The sequence below is a fragment of the Aulostomus chinensis genome, chromosome 12 (genome assembly GCF_037954235.1).
Source record: "Aulostomus chinensis isolate RoL2024-O1b breed Wild chromosome 12, RoL_Achi_v1.0, whole genome shotgun sequence".
Classification (NCBI taxonomy): Eukaryota; Metazoa; Chordata; class Actinopteri; order Syngnathiformes; family Aulostomidae; genus Aulostomus; species Aulostomus chinensis.
In genome coordinates, this window is record NC_141331.1 from 5,179,079 (window position 1) to 5,194,536 (window position 15,458).

At 41.0% G+C, this 15,458-nt stretch overlaps 1 protein-coding gene and 1 long non-coding RNA gene across 13 annotated transcripts in view; one reads left to right on the forward strand and one right to left on the reverse strand.

The window, feature by feature from the left end:
• LOC147251807 (partitioning defective 3 homolog B-like) overlaps positions 1-15,458 on the reverse strand; it is a 268,899-nt gene that overhangs the window by 248,845 nt on the left and 4,596 nt on the right. For all 12 annotated transcript variants that reach the window (XR_015118686.1, XR_015118684.1, XR_015118681.1 and 9 more), the window contains exon 2: positions 9,967-10,115. The gene's annotated coding sequence lies outside the window, so the exon portion shown is untranslated. The remainder of the gene's footprint in view (positions 1-9,966; positions 10,116-15,458) is intronic.
• Positions 7,667-14,378, forward strand: LOC147251810 (uncharacterized). Its single transcript, XR_015118688.1, has 3 exons — positions 7,667-7,763; positions 13,693-14,020; positions 14,305-14,378. It is a non-coding gene; the product is annotated as an uncharacterized LOC147251810 (long non-coding RNA).

The window sequence follows — 15,458 nt, forward strand, 5'->3', positions numbered from 1 at the left end:
CTGGGTTAAAACAACACAAGACTCACCCAAGACGTGACAACACAGTGACATTATAACAAAACTGATGGGGGAAGTAGCACAAACAGTTATGTGATCACACAGAATAAAAGCCATTATATTCTGGATACATAACAGTCGTCACTGGGATCGTCACTGCGTCATGCAAAGCTGATATATATATCTGTCACAATTTATCAACATATTTGCTAGACTACTCAAATTAAATGGCAACACACAGAACAACACCGGTAACTACCAGCCTGCCAAAGACAGACAAACATCCTCAAATCAGGCTTTGCTGTCCATGTAAACTTGCGTTCTGAGCAGCAGGAGGTGGAGGGCGTTCCTGTGGTCAGAGGAGAATCGCACCTTGTTGCTGCATGGATACCAGTGGACATTGTTTTGCTGGTGGAAAGAGAGAAGCTGCGGGGGGCAGCTGGGTGTGGCTTGTGGAGTCCACACAATCAGCAAGGTTACTGACTTTCTAAAAGGGAGTCTGGATGAGAGAAATAACTTAAAACAACACATGGAAGTCTGCAGGAGAAGTGAGCTGATTCATTCAGGGTGTGATGCTCTGGTGAATGATGCATCATGTGTTTTATTCATCAAAACTCCACTGGAAGCAGAACATTTTTAGAACAATGATGTTTATAATGAACTACAGACTGGAGATCTGAGTTGTCACGACAGCTGAAAAATAAGCAACAGGCCCACTGCAAGTCAAACAACTGCAAAGACACTTTTGGACAAAGTAATCAAGAGCTGGTTCCGAGCACCTCCAACAGTTCACATATTCATTTTGCTGCACCAATGGCACAATCTGATCCCTCAACAACGAACTTGAGTCCATTGTTGGCCCAGTCAGTTCAACCAAAAAGTGTACAGTGTGATGACAGTCATGACAAGTGGACGGGTATTTCTTAAGGATGTCACAATTCACAAAATATTTGCAGAATGAGGAGTGTTTGGAGTCTGAACCGTTGGATTGTATTTACTTTGTTGTGGTGAGCAGTTCAGTTGTCACACAGATACACTGGAGATTTTAAGAACTGCAATCAATCAATCAATTTTAAATGACTCTGATCAGGGTTGAGGGTTAAAATAAACCTTGAACGGGATATCCCTAGGATTAACAATGGGTACAATTATAGCACGAGTTAGAAGATTGATGCCCAGGTTCTTCTGAGGGAGTTCAGGTCATTTGGAAACTCTCTGCCTGAAGAATTGCTATGATTAGTGTGTTTCTATATGTTCTCTCATAGCTCTGCATCCTAGCTGACTCGTCAATGCCGCTCCTCCCTTGCCTCTGGGAGGAACATATCAAACACTCACGGAGCTATGCAGAAGGAGGCTTCTCCCAGTGTGGTATGGGTAAATGAGAGAGCGAGTGCAGTGGTTAGGCAGAGCGAAATGGGGGGCAATGAGGGAGTCTGCTGGTTTGCGATGAAGGCTGAGATGGAGCAATAATGGAACCACACCTAGAGGCCCATGAGGAGAACAAGTGATGACTAGATATAGATGGGAAAGAAGTTCTAAGAAGCTCTTATAGCAGGGAAACCGAGAGAACGCAGGCCGCTTCTAAAACTGCTAAATTTAGTTCTTTATATGAAATTTTTCCCCCAGGCTTGTATTTCTATTATTTCCAGCTGTATGTATCAAATGACACAAGCGCTGGACAGTTATTTATTTTTACTTCCCAACATTTAACATTTTCATCTAATTGAATTACTACATTTATTTTAAGACAATGCTGGGAACTTTTTGTGTACAGTATGTCTAGTATGTCTCTGGTTGGCAATTCAAGTCATCTGAAATCTCCTTTTCACTTCATAATTGTCCTAAAATGTGCTTATTTCTTCTTTTATTCATCTTGAAACTCAACTCTTCCTCGTTTCTACTCCCTCCACACACACTCTACTCCTTCCCTCCACTCTGTGTGAACTCAAATCAGTGAAGACTTGCGTATATGAAATCCCCCACTAATGACCCACACTGGGATCTGAGTGTTTAAGGCAACACAACCAGGGAGACTTTGGTTTGTTATTTCTGGCGGTGATTCATAAAGCCTTTAGCATCACACATGAACCATGACTGGCTCCAGGTCCTGCAAAAAGGCCCTCCACATTCTCACTGACTTCATGTTAGACTTAAACAAGATTGACTAGAAAGAGAGTTAACAAACAAAATTCCTTTGGTCTCAGATACACAATGGTGACTCCAAACAAACTTCATTATACAACTGCCTGTGACAACAACCTTGCATCTCTCTTTTATAAGGTAAAGTCTGAGGAAGTTCCTTTACACACATCTTTTGACTAAAAGACGGCGAGGACAAGAGGAAGGAGGCACAGATAGGGGCAGGCAGAAGATGTAATTAGAGAAGAGATGGAGGAGGTGAGAGCAGAGGAAGTGGCCAGGGATAAGATAGATGTCTAAAAAGACAGACAAGGAGGGGGAGGAGAAGGAGGAGGTGAGGGATGTGAAAGAAGAGTGTGTGTGTGTGTGTATGTGTGTGTGTGTGTGTGTGTGGGGGGGGGGGGTTCTGATGTACAGATTGTGGATAGAGGGACTTGTCTGGCAAACTTCCTGCCCTGTGACAAGAGGAGAAAGCCAAGCTGCTCAAATGAATTTGCTTTTATTTTGCACCGTGGTAACTTGTGATTGCGAGCACACAGCCCCATTCCCCTCCTCAGCTGTTTGCTAGGCTAAACGTCACATTTTTCTTCCATGTTTGTGTAGCTGCTTCATCTGAAAAATGGAGTCTCGTGGGGGCTGAGCAATTATGGTCATTATGGGTGATAACATTTACTGCAACTTCAAGTGTGCACAGATACTTGCTGCTGCCATGCAATCACTGAGTAGCAAAAGAAAGACTCCTAAAAACCTGCAAATAAATTAGCACTGTTGAACGTCCAGTTCCCTCATCTCAGTCAAAAGTTTTTCACTTAAAAGCTTGAAAAACGGTCTGTGGTTTACATGAGCTTGAGGTATTTTACCATTTTGTTCTGTCAGAAAATACGTCAGTCACACCCACACTCTTGAATTTTGAAGAGTTTGTGTGTCTTAAATGCAGCGGTGGCTCATAAGCTACTTGACAAGACTACGGAGGTTGTCACAGACATTTACACATGGTCACACCAAAGGCAGAAGCATCAAGTGAGTTAGTTGTGGTGATGTTTACCGCCTGCCCCCACAGTGTAGTTCATGCAAAGTTAGCCAACGACTGCATTTATGCCCAGAAATCATAAAAGTTGTCTTCATTTAACAAGATTGTATTGCAAACACAACATGTTTAAGTCTGTATACTCTTGTGAACCTCAGAGTTTATTTTAGCCATTAATCCAAAATCAAATGTGACAGTCCCATTGGTTTTTGGTCAGCGGAACTTGTTGTGATGCTAACCTCTCGGTTGGTCAACAAAACCACATCGTCACTGTAGAGTTTGGATCCAATAAAAAAATCTACAAACCAAATCTATAAAAGTGTGCACTGTCTCAATGAAAGAGAATCAAGGATATCTTTATCTAAGGATATCGTGCTGCACAGCCAGACATAAATACCATTTTGGGTAATAATTAGATTATTGGTCTATTGTCTAATATCTAACCTGCATTTAAGCAGAATACACACACACACACACACACACATATATATAAATATATGTGTGTGGCAGAAGAAAGCAGCACGAACTTGTTGGAAGGCAAGGATTCAAGCTTTCTTCAAGGTCCAGATTTTGTACAGGTTATGACATAATATATACATTGTGGTTAATCCTATAATGAAATGCACTCATTAACTCATGCATGTTTGGGTTAGGGAATGATAACAGTGGAAATCATGTTCAGATACTGTGTCGATTAAAATAATGTCTGGGTTGCGGAAATGTTTTGTTTTTGTTTGTTTACAGATGAGAGAATAAAGGACAAGAGAAATGAGAGAAAGAGGAAGAGGGAAGAGAAGAGCAAAAGGGAGGGTACGAGTAGATTGGAGGGAAGACAGATAAAACATGACTAAATAAGCATCTGTTTCCCTTTGATGTAAAACAAAACAAAACAAAACAAAACACTCCCTCTGGGGAAATATGTTTTCTGCCTAGCAACCCCAGTAGAACGCTAATTAACTGTTTAGCTTTACTGGTTAATGGCCAGATCATGCATTAATGTTTGTCCTGGATCACATGCACGTGTGTGTGCGCTGACACACAAACACTCACACACACACACACACACACGCATGTGTTACATTTCTCCTGAGGACTCATTCTGTTTTCTTTCCTTTGAATTACGAAGCGAATTTCAAGCAAACTTTATTTTAAAGTAACTGAGACTAAATGGAAAGCCGGTGGTTTGGAGCAAATTAGGCTTAAACAAGCTGTCAGGAGACGGTGGTTCAAGCAATATTATGCATGACTCTCACAAAAAGTTAAAGAAGAAGAGTTTATCTTTGCCGTCTATCAGTGAAAAACAGTTGAGTATTTTTTTAGCTTGAGTTGAGCAAGTTGTAACAAGTGCAACCAGGGTGGCCAGTAAGTATTAGCCATGTTCCATGCTGACAAAGTTCAAGAATATCAAGGAAGAAGTCAGTAACATAAAGAGCCGTCAGCCAGTCACAAGTTTAAGATTCACTTTGCCAAAGGTGTCTATTCTTGTTGTCAGAAATTCTCTTTTCAATTTTCAAAAAAGGCAAAAACCACCTCAAGAGAGCTTAAAAAGCATAACTTTGCCTTTTTCATCAGCCCTTTCAAATGCAATGTTTCAACATGTGCATGGCATCTCTTGAAGGACACAAGTCTATTGCCATACTACAATTTCCAGCCCCTTATCATAACATTATCCATTACAACCGCACACCAAGTTTTAACCCCTTTGAACCAAATCTCACAGACATTAATATTACTGAACCTGGTATAACACATTGGACACTTTGAGCATAGTGGGTTCATTGTTTAAAGATTCCCATAGGTATAGTAAATCAAGGCACAACACATACACACACACACGGGGGATTTAATGTTTCTGTCAAAGCCTGAAACTAAAACTCCCAGATCTCTCGGATCAACTAAGGTCAACTAGACAAGGGGGAGGAGGAACCTGATAACAGACGAGGAGAGGAAGAGACGAGTGAAAGAGAACAAAATGGAAACAAAAAAAGGGTGGGAATGTGAGTCGAGACAATCAGGAAAAGTGTGACTACTCCGCTGTCATCCTTCCGTTTGGCTTTGTGTCTGAGAATGAACAAGTGCCAGACGGGCATCTGAGCTTGGCACCCAATTATCAAACACAAAAGAATATGAAACATTCAATGACTATAAAACAACATTCGGACAAAAGCGGTTTGGGGTTTATTGACTTGTTTAGAAAAAAAATACAAGTAAGCACGATGTGAACTGGTTTGAGGACTTAACTTGGAAAAAATTAGATGTGTGAGAACAACAAAATTCTTTCCTAAAAATATCAGTGAGCATTATGTAATTAACAGGCGTCAGAGCATGCCTTTGGTCTAGTGTGAGTAAGTATGTCTGCTGCGTGTCCATTTGCATCAGTCCCGTCATCCTCAGCATGGCACCGTGGAGTCATACTCTGGCTTTCCAATTTCGATGCCTCATGGTTCCAACGCATTTCTGGAACCATGGATAAGGGCAAGAGAAGATCTGCTCTTCGGCAGCATTGTGTATATATGCAACAAGTTCTGGAACCCACATTGTCCTTCTTTACTATACCTAATAAGTTTTAAGTTTTGACTTCAACATGACCAGCAAAACACCACAGTTTCGCCCACTGAAAAAGTAGATCCACTAGTCGTTTTAAAATGATCAGCCGGATCAGTCTCACTTTTTTGATGAGATCAATATGTGAAACTACTGTGGATCAGACAAGAAATCTGCCACCTCTCAACCTTGTATATTCATCTTCCCTCCCCTTTGACGACTGACTGGACAGGAAACTGACTGAAAGGTTGCAGATGGCACAAGTAAATGAATATTCACAAAACTAGAGCCAGGACAAACGTCACTGACCCACTGAGTCTGTTAGCATATTTACGCTGGATAGATCAGGAATGCTCCAAGAAACATAACAAAGTGCCAGCAAGGGAGAAGAATATGGCTAGCGTGTTAACATGTAAATGTTGTCTCAAAATGTTTGGTTTGGTGAATGAATTATGAAGAAACACATTCAATTCAGTTGTAAGCAATCAAGGAATGTAAACACCTTTTATTTGCTTACAAGAAAACCCCACAGGGCACCTTTAAAGCCGCTGAGACAGGAGGTGTCGGCTAATAGAATTCACTGGAAGCATGTTCTGTTGATTCTGACCCTGCTGGAAAAGCCACTGTGTAGCAGCACACTGGGACTGTTTATGCAGCCTCTGTTGTGTTTTTATAATCTATTTCAAGCCCATACAATCAAATATTAGAGGAAACATTGTTTTACTAAACCCCCCCCCCCCCCTTGTGTCTGTGACAAAAGATATATCTATATTTTGGAACAGCACTGATGTGTGGCTTCACAGTTTGTGTGGTTTTCTTTTTGTTCTGATGGAATAATTTGTGTAAACCATAGCTGGTGGGTAAAGTGAGCGGTTTGTTTTGAGTGGGGGTCATTTTACAGTGGATATATGTTGTTTCAGAAAACAAAGTGATAATGTCCTGACTGCCTGAGGCAGCCATGCAGCCCAGCCCCCCTAAAACGAGCAGCAGACTATGTCCATCTATGGTGGGAGAACTGTTTTAAGAGTCTGCTGTGTCACAGTGTTAGTGAATCACTGTTTAATTCTTTTAACACGCAATTTGAGAATTCATTTGGCTTTTTGTTGTGTCAGGTTATGTGTCCCGAGAAGGCCGACATACACATAAAAGAAGCTGTGCAAGTTTTAATTAAAAAAAGAGAAAAAAGCCCACCAACTTGGTTCAAGTGAATTGATTTCATGAACATTTACCCTCTCAGCTATGGCTGTGCATCAATCTCAGGTGGCACATTTCATAATGCTGCAAGTAAAGCCACTGAAAATGGTAGACGTCTGGCAGACACAAGAGGAAAATGAACCAGTTTTCTTGCTTAAAAGGGGATTTTTTTTTTTTTTTTTTTTTTAAAGGAGTTGGGAAGTGACTTCAAAAACACTGAAAAATGACTGACATATGGACTTCATATTTGAACTGACTTGACCCAACTGTCTGGTTTCAAGGTAATTTGGATGGTCTGTTTTTAGCAGGATTCTGATTAGAAATGATCATTTTTAACCCTGCAGTTAGCCTCTCCGGGGTTACGTCGGCCTGATGTCTTAATGGCAGTACTTGACTGTATGACTCATCTGTGAAGGGGCATTCGTCCCTTCTCATTTTCCCGTCTGTCTACGCCATACATTATTGGATGGATTAATAAGGAGCGTGGTTGAGAGCTGCTTTGAGTGAAACAGTTCCTCCTCTGTTCTAAGAGCAGAGAAGATATTAGGGGGCAGGTCGCTGCACAACATCAAAAGAGTTGACCTGATTTATCTGGTCTGGGTCAACAGACAGGTAGCAGAGGAACGGGGACTCTTCTAATCTTCTAAGATATGAAAGGAACCCAAAACTCTCTTGATCTCTTCTTTTTGCTCGCATCATTACTTTCGTGTCGCAGGAGAAGTAAATCCTCTTCCTCAAAGAGACTTAAGGGAAGAATCTGCAGCAGTGAATGTGATGGTTCACTAAAATTAGGTCACAATTGTAATCCAAATGTGAAAATCTTCTCAATCAGAGATGTGCGACTAGAGAAAACGGAGAAAAGGTATGTTTGTCAGGCACCCAGGAAGTGCAGTAGTCTATTGTGATGCTGCTGGTTCAGTTCCCTGTGTTGCCTCCACCTTGGTTTGGCATCTGGATGAGGTGTGTTGAATATGGAAAAAGTTCTCCTGCTGGATGAGAGCTTCCCTGTGTTGACTGGAAGGTTGTAAATGTGAAATGTTTTTTTTCTATTTAAGAGAACCACAAGGGTGTTTGTAACTTAAAAACCTTTTAGCCGATGAAGTGGTGTTGACCTGCATTGTTCCTCCTGCTAGGAATCGCAAAGGAAACAACAAGCTGGCGTGAGTTATTCTCACTTTCCAGTAAAAGATTCCCCAGAGGATTATGGTCGTGAAAAATCCTGGATGTATGGAGATAAATATGAAGAGAACACAGGAAATGGAGGTCTTAGAAATCTCAGAGTTTGTAGCCTCCATTTCAGACTGAGGGACTAAAACCACAATTTTGGGCCAAAACAAGGATGTCACAGTGAAACAACAGAAAGACCAATGAACAGAAACCTGAGCCTTCTGGCTGCTGGTTAGATACAGGCAGTTTCCGAATGAGTAATTTTAACTCTTAATCGTGTGTAAGCACCCTAAGGAAAGAACCTGTTTTAATATTTATTTGAAAATTCATTGTTCCATTATGACTTTATGATATCCCACAATCCGTCCTTCGCTTACGTCCCACTTCCTCTAGTCCTTTCCAAATAAAGATGTCACTAAGCCTGATGCCTTATTCAGATACCCACTGCTAAATGTTAGGCTGGTCTTGATGTACAAAGACACATGTGCTGATGAAGACCAACACAATGTGACCACGTAGTAGCATATGTGTTCCCTTTTCATGTTCTTTAGGGACTAATAAACATGACATCATGAGGACTGGTGCCCCTTCCTGGGCTACTGGAGTTAGTAGTACAGTGTGTGTGAGTGAGTGTGTGTCTCTGTCTGTTTCTACTCATTGGTTTCCCCCCCAGACCAAACTGACTCATACTGATTATGATGTAACACATTACAGACAGAGGTGATTTTGCCATTGCTATACATGTGGGTGTGTGTGTGTATGAGAGAGAGAGAGAGAGAGAGAGAGAGAGAGAGATGATGCACAGCTGCAGAGTATAACATGTATCCACAGAAGACTATCATCATGGTTTTTCACAGGAAGTAATTTTCAGTGTGAAAACTGTAAAAAACATCATATTCAATGGCGATTACAAATCAGGAAAAATATAGTGTATAAATCATCGTCAAGTCCAGATAGTATCACTGCAGTAAGAAATGTCGTTGTCACAGTCCTGTTGATTTTCTTTTTTTGTGTGCGTGCGAACAATTTTTTTCATTTAACATTTTAGGTAAAACCTGAACAAGAACTTCCATTTTTTTGATTCTGTGTTGGAATTTTGTCACTTCCTGTTTAATTTTGAAAATGAAGCCCTTATCAGTTTAATTTTCCAGCTTTTTTTCATGTTCTATGTTGACACGTACACTCGTATTCCAATTTTATCATGAGGTGGGACATGTTAAATGCATACTTGGTTTGGATATGCAGAATCAATGCATTTTCAGGATTCGTATTTTCTGATGAAGGCGTGAGGTGTGCTTTTATTAGTCAGGTCCCAGGAGCATTCTTTTGCTATCTATGCAGCATATTCCAAATATGTATGTTGAGCAGGGAGTTTCAGCGGTCCAAGCGTGGGACATCTGGTCTCTTGACTGTTTCACCATAATTTAGCGTTTTACTTCATGTTGCAAAGACAAAGGCGGTTCAATGACAAACAAAAAAAAAACACACAAAAACAAAGTTTTCAAAATAAGATGTTGCCAAAAATAGAGCAACCAAACAATGTTTTAGTGCACTGTGGATCAGCTTTGTTCTACAATCATTCTGGATTTGGTTTCCTTTGTGGCTGAAGGATGTAACATGTCATGTGAGAGGGAAGATTATTCTCAAACTTTGCTGCCACATCAGAGGGCATCGTAGGTAAGGTAGTCAGGAAACTTCCCTCATCTCAAGACCATAAAGACACACATAAATGGGTTGCCTTGCTGCTACATCCAGCACACGTTCATACACCACTCTTTCCAAGCATCTCCTCTAATTAGAAAATGGATAAATGTGACTCAGACATTTGAGGGAGGTCATCGTTTCCTTCTGAGCACCGAAGGCATAGGAGTCTGTGTTTTAACATAACAATGACTCACCCAAACACGAGGTTGGAGGCTGCTCTCTCTCTTTCAGTCTCTTTCCCCCAGTCTGCCAGTTATGACTCTGGAATTCCTCACAAGTGTTACTGGGTAACCATGGAAACTGCCACCTGAAACCTGCTTTGGTAAACAGCTGAAATGTGTGCCTGTAAATAGAACACAAGCAACAGTATGTGTTAAATCTCTGTTATTTAAAATCATACCTCCATCTTAAAATGACATTTGTTCTGGTGCCTGTTTAAAAAGCTTTTAAAGCATGAAAACACTTCCAGTTATTTTTCTTCTTCCTGGTTAAATTTAGTTTCAGCTCTGCTGAAAAAAATAGAGAATGAATGTCTTATTTGACAAGAATGATTGAGTTTTTCTTTTTTCCTGCACACACTCTATTCAGAAACTACATATACATGTGCAAATGAGGTCGTAAAAGACTTCCAGGTCAGAGGGGGGACAGCAAGGTCATCGTCCGGGCTCACACATCACATCACAGCGCACTTTGTTCATAGAGCTGCTCACATTCATTTTTCAAAGGCGTTCACATGCCAAAACCCCTCTTTCTTTTACCAACTGCAAAAATAAAAAAAAACAGGATCTGGTTGTCGTGTACAGCCCCTCTGTCTAGTTCACCCCATCACCAAATCCTCTTGGTGACACTATGACTCAAAAAAACAAACCAACTGTGATTACATAAATACCCCCCCCCCCCACACACACACACACACACACACACAAAAATGCATGAAATGCACTGCCAGTGAATATTTTACTCATCTGGCCAGACTGAATACTTTGCCACACATGGCTTGGATGTTGGTCGACCTGTTGCAAATTAACTTCATATAAAAGGAATGGAAGTTAGACTGATAGGCACCATTTTCACAATGCACTTTACCTGATGAATGACAGAATATGAAAAAAAATTCATTGCTGCTGACAGCAGATATGATCAACATGCTACAGAATCCCAGCTCTGTTGAAGTGACCTCACAAACAGAGATGTATAGTCCTGCAGGCCAAAGTGAACAGAACTGTTGCTGTTGAACATGCAGGGACATAGAGGGATGGTGCAATACACTGCAACATTTTGTAATTTTTTTGTCAAGAAAAAATACAGTAAAAGCCAGTAAACAAACTAGAAACCTCCCCACCACCGTTGCAATTAAATACAAACCACAAATTGCATTAATAAAAAGAACATTATATAAATGAAAAGACAACACAGTATTCCATTCCTGACAATCACAGTCCTGTCTGTATGTGGCCTGGTCAGCAAAAATGCTGACACACACTGACACCCACACCCACAAACACACACATAAACACACTAACCGACATACCCCCCCTGTGACTCTTGCAACTTCCTCTTTTCCAGCTTAGGTTCCCTGCGGGGGTCAACGGCCCAGTGCATTATGGTCTGTCACCAGGAGATAAACCAAATGCTGCAGTGATGACATCATCTGTCTGTTTGTTTAGCCGGACTGATGGTGGAGATGGGATGAAGGATTGAGAACAAACGAAGGAAAGCGCATTGTTTGGAGGGACAGAAAATGAGAGCGAAGGGTTTGAAATAGGAAAGAGAAGAAAAAGATAGATTCATAAATAATCACATTTTACTCACTTTGTCTCCTCAGTTTTCAATACCAGGCTGTTCAGAGAATAATCAAAGGGTCAGTTCACGCTTACTGGTTGTTTGCTTTCAGAACACAGTTGCTTAGTCTAAAGATATACTTTTCAATGAAGCACCTCTTACATCTTACATCTGTGTATTATTCTTTTAAGTTACAGATATATCAGTAGACCTTGGTTTGGATCTCCAAAATGGAGCCTATGATCTGGTTCTGTTCGTTTGTTTTTTAAATCAGGAACAGTAATTTGGTATGAAGACAAAACAAAAAAAGCTGATGCATGGAATCTTTTCCTGAGTCATGCATCGTACTTAAAAAGAACATACATAAGCAATATAAAAATACCTTGGCAGTGGCACTGATGTAGTCTGTAACTACTAAGTGCTGTGATACCTCTACCAAGGCAACCTTCTTGCCCCTGACACTTTCGTGTGATGATAGTATCCATATTTAGAATTAGTCCATCCATTGTCCACCACTTATCCAGCTGTCATTGGGTGAAAGGCAGGGTACATACTGAACAGGGCTCCCATGTAGGGACCTCTTACACCTACAGTCAATCTAGACTCTCCCATTAATCTAACATGCATGTTTTCGGTTTGTGGGGGGGGGAGTCGGACACCTCAGAGAGAACCAGCGCAGACATCACGACAATTCCACACAAAAAGACCAGAGCCCAGCACATTCTTGTCGCGAGGCAAAAGTGCTTAACACGGCACCACTGTTCCACCTGAAATTTGCTTCTCATTTATGGTTTTCAAGTAGCGACCCTGTCAATAAGTCAATTTCCCAAATCAGAATTTGCATATCATGCCTAAGGGCACACATATGCAGGTTTTCATGCAGTAATGACAAAGATATCCACTGCAGGGTTTTTCTTACAAGAAGAAAGCCTCTCCAGGGGAGCAGGTCATTCTTGTTGTTCTGGGTTGAATTTGATATACGCTAACTAATAATGGCCACAATAATACTGGTCTTCAAAGGAAGGTGAGGTCAGAGAGATGAAAGATTGGTTGCCATCCAGGATAGAAATCAGACGGAACTCTAATCAGTGTACACATGTGTGCCTTTCACTCCCAATCCCCAAATCAGTATTTGGCTTGTAATGTTCAGGATTGAACAGCACAAATGATTTCACTGCGACAGCTGAAATTCCTCAAGCTCATTCAGATACCACACGTCACACTTTCCATGAAGTGTACATGACACACTTGGACGTTTCCTGTCTATCCGTAATAATTTGCTGATTACAGATCTGATTCACTCATATCTGTGGTATTCTATACTTAGAGGTTGTGGAGGTGGTTAAAGGCCATGTTGATCACACGCTCTCTTGGACAATTTTTCGAAATGTGTCCAAAGTAAAAGGGCATAACTTAAGTCACACACAGCAGATCTCTGAGTCCTAAGGGTGTGGCACCCAGACAATCTCCGTGTCATTTGTCAGCTTTTTAATTGCTTTTCCTATAAAATGATTAAATATCAGTGACATCTGCATCACATATGGCTTCATCTGCTGTGGCGATGTGTTCACATACAGGATATAATGAACCATTTTTCTGTAAATGTTCATAAATGCTGAGAAAATATCTTTGCTACTAAGGCACAAATGTTGGCAGTAGCAGCTCCTGTTGCTTCTGAAGAAGAACAGACCAATTATTAGCCTCTTCGGCTGTACAATGATTTATGCTACATTTCAAACCAGGTCACAACCGGTATAAATACTAATGTCAACTCCAGAGGTTTTTGAAGACATCCAGAACTAATTTTCTTGTGAAAAGTGTGCAGTTGAACTCCAAATCACTCCATCTTTCCTAAGCCCGTGACATCATCTACGGGGAGCTGAGGGAGATTCATTCATAATCCTTACATTTAAAATATATGGTATGAAAAACTGGCCACTTTGAAGTGAAACATTTAATAACATTTAATATTGGAGGCATCCCAAATGTTTTTTTCTGCTTTTCTTCATAAGTTCATGAGCATGTTAGCAAACTGCTAACTTGTTTAAAAAAAATTTACATCATTTTTTCTGTTCCTAGTCATTGAAGGAGTAGTCAAACACATTATTTTTTCTCTTGGATTCTGTCCTTTCACACAGAGAGATACTGTTTGAAGAGCAGGCTGGAAAAGAGGAGTGTGAGAGGAAGAGATGGAGCCAGCAGAGAGTCCTGTGGGATGTTACAATAATAAACCAGGAAAAGTCAATTACAGTATTCAGTGCAAGGACAAGACGCAAGATGCTGAATTACAGTGAGAAAGAAGGAGAGAGGGAAGAAAGACACCAGCGGGAGACACCTGACAGCACTGAAAGATTTCCAGAGGGACAACTTGGAAAGTTGGATGAAAACGTGCAGCGAGGCGATGCAGCTGTGGCCTCCTTCCTCGACCTTCTTCTTTCTCAGGATGAATCATTCTCAATGGATTGTGTAATACAATCAGTACACTATGATTTCCACACATCAGCACCGAATTTCTTCACTCCTCATTCAGTCTCATCAGCTTGTACCATTCTCTCACTATTCTCCCTTGAATATCGTAATCAGTCACATTCTTTATACCACTTGAAGCCTGGAAGTGAAACCCTCTCAAACCATCTCCACTTTATCTCCAATGTCTTCGGATTTTCAACTTGCATTTTTGCAGCTTTCCTTTCTTGATTTATGCCCTAAACTCTTTCTACTCCCATTTTTGTTTCTCTTCTTCTCCACAGAGTTCAGCTTCACTCCAAACATCCACAAACAAGAAACAAGCAACACGGACAAGTTGTATTTTCCGTGTGAAGCCAACACCATTGCCAGCTTTAACGCTGACAAGCTCAGGAGTCTTGTAAAAACAGTGGCAAGTCAACACTGTGCCCCAATGCAAGATGATCAAAGGATACCATCACTATCAGACTGACAACAGTTGTGCACGAAAGAAGTCAAAACAGGAAGCTGCAGGAAAAAAACAAAAACGACATACAGATGTGGCGCTAAAATGAAATTATTCATGGGAAAACGGACCACAGTGCTGTATAGGAGCAGTCAAAATAGTTTTAATACAGTTGTGGCAGTGATAGAAGGACGCAGGTGAGAGTAGGAGGGGCCCCTGCCGACACTAAAGTGATTTGGGCCCCGATGCAGCTGCATGAAAGAGTTCAACAGTGTTGTTCTCCATCCATCCATTTTCAACTGCTTATCCTGTTAAGGGTCACAGGGGGGCTGGAGCCTATCCCAGCAGCCTTTGGGCGAGAGGCGGGGTTCACCCTGGACGGGTCACCAGTCCATGGCAGGGCCAACACATAGAGACAGACAACCATTGGCTCTCACAGCCACACTTACGGTCAATTTAGAGTATCAATCAGCCTCGTCCCCTCTTGATGTCGATGGACTATGGGAGGAAGCCGGAGTACCAGAGAGCACAGCCTATGTGCCAAATCAAATATTTTATGGTCACGATTGATCTGCGTGAACCAAAAACTTATTTTGAAATATCAATGGAGGAATTAATTTGGAAATTTATTTTTGGTACCACTGTACTCAGAAATTCTGCCATGCTTAGGTTTACACTGTAACAGTATTGTCCAAGTTAATACCCTTCTGGAAACATGTGCTTAACTATGACCATCCGTTGTGATTCATTTACAATGGAAAATGACCAGATATAACCAGTTAAACCCAAAGAATGATGGTGTTTTACGTCTAACCACAGCAGATGGTTAACTTGCACCATAGCCAAATAACAACCCCAAACTGGGATTTCCAAATTCATCATCACAGCATCGAAGTAGCAGAAGTGTTGACCGCAGGGATATGTTTTCAGTTGAGGGTACACGTGAAAAAGGAGAGAAAAGATGAAGAACAGGATATGATTAGTTCCTTACAG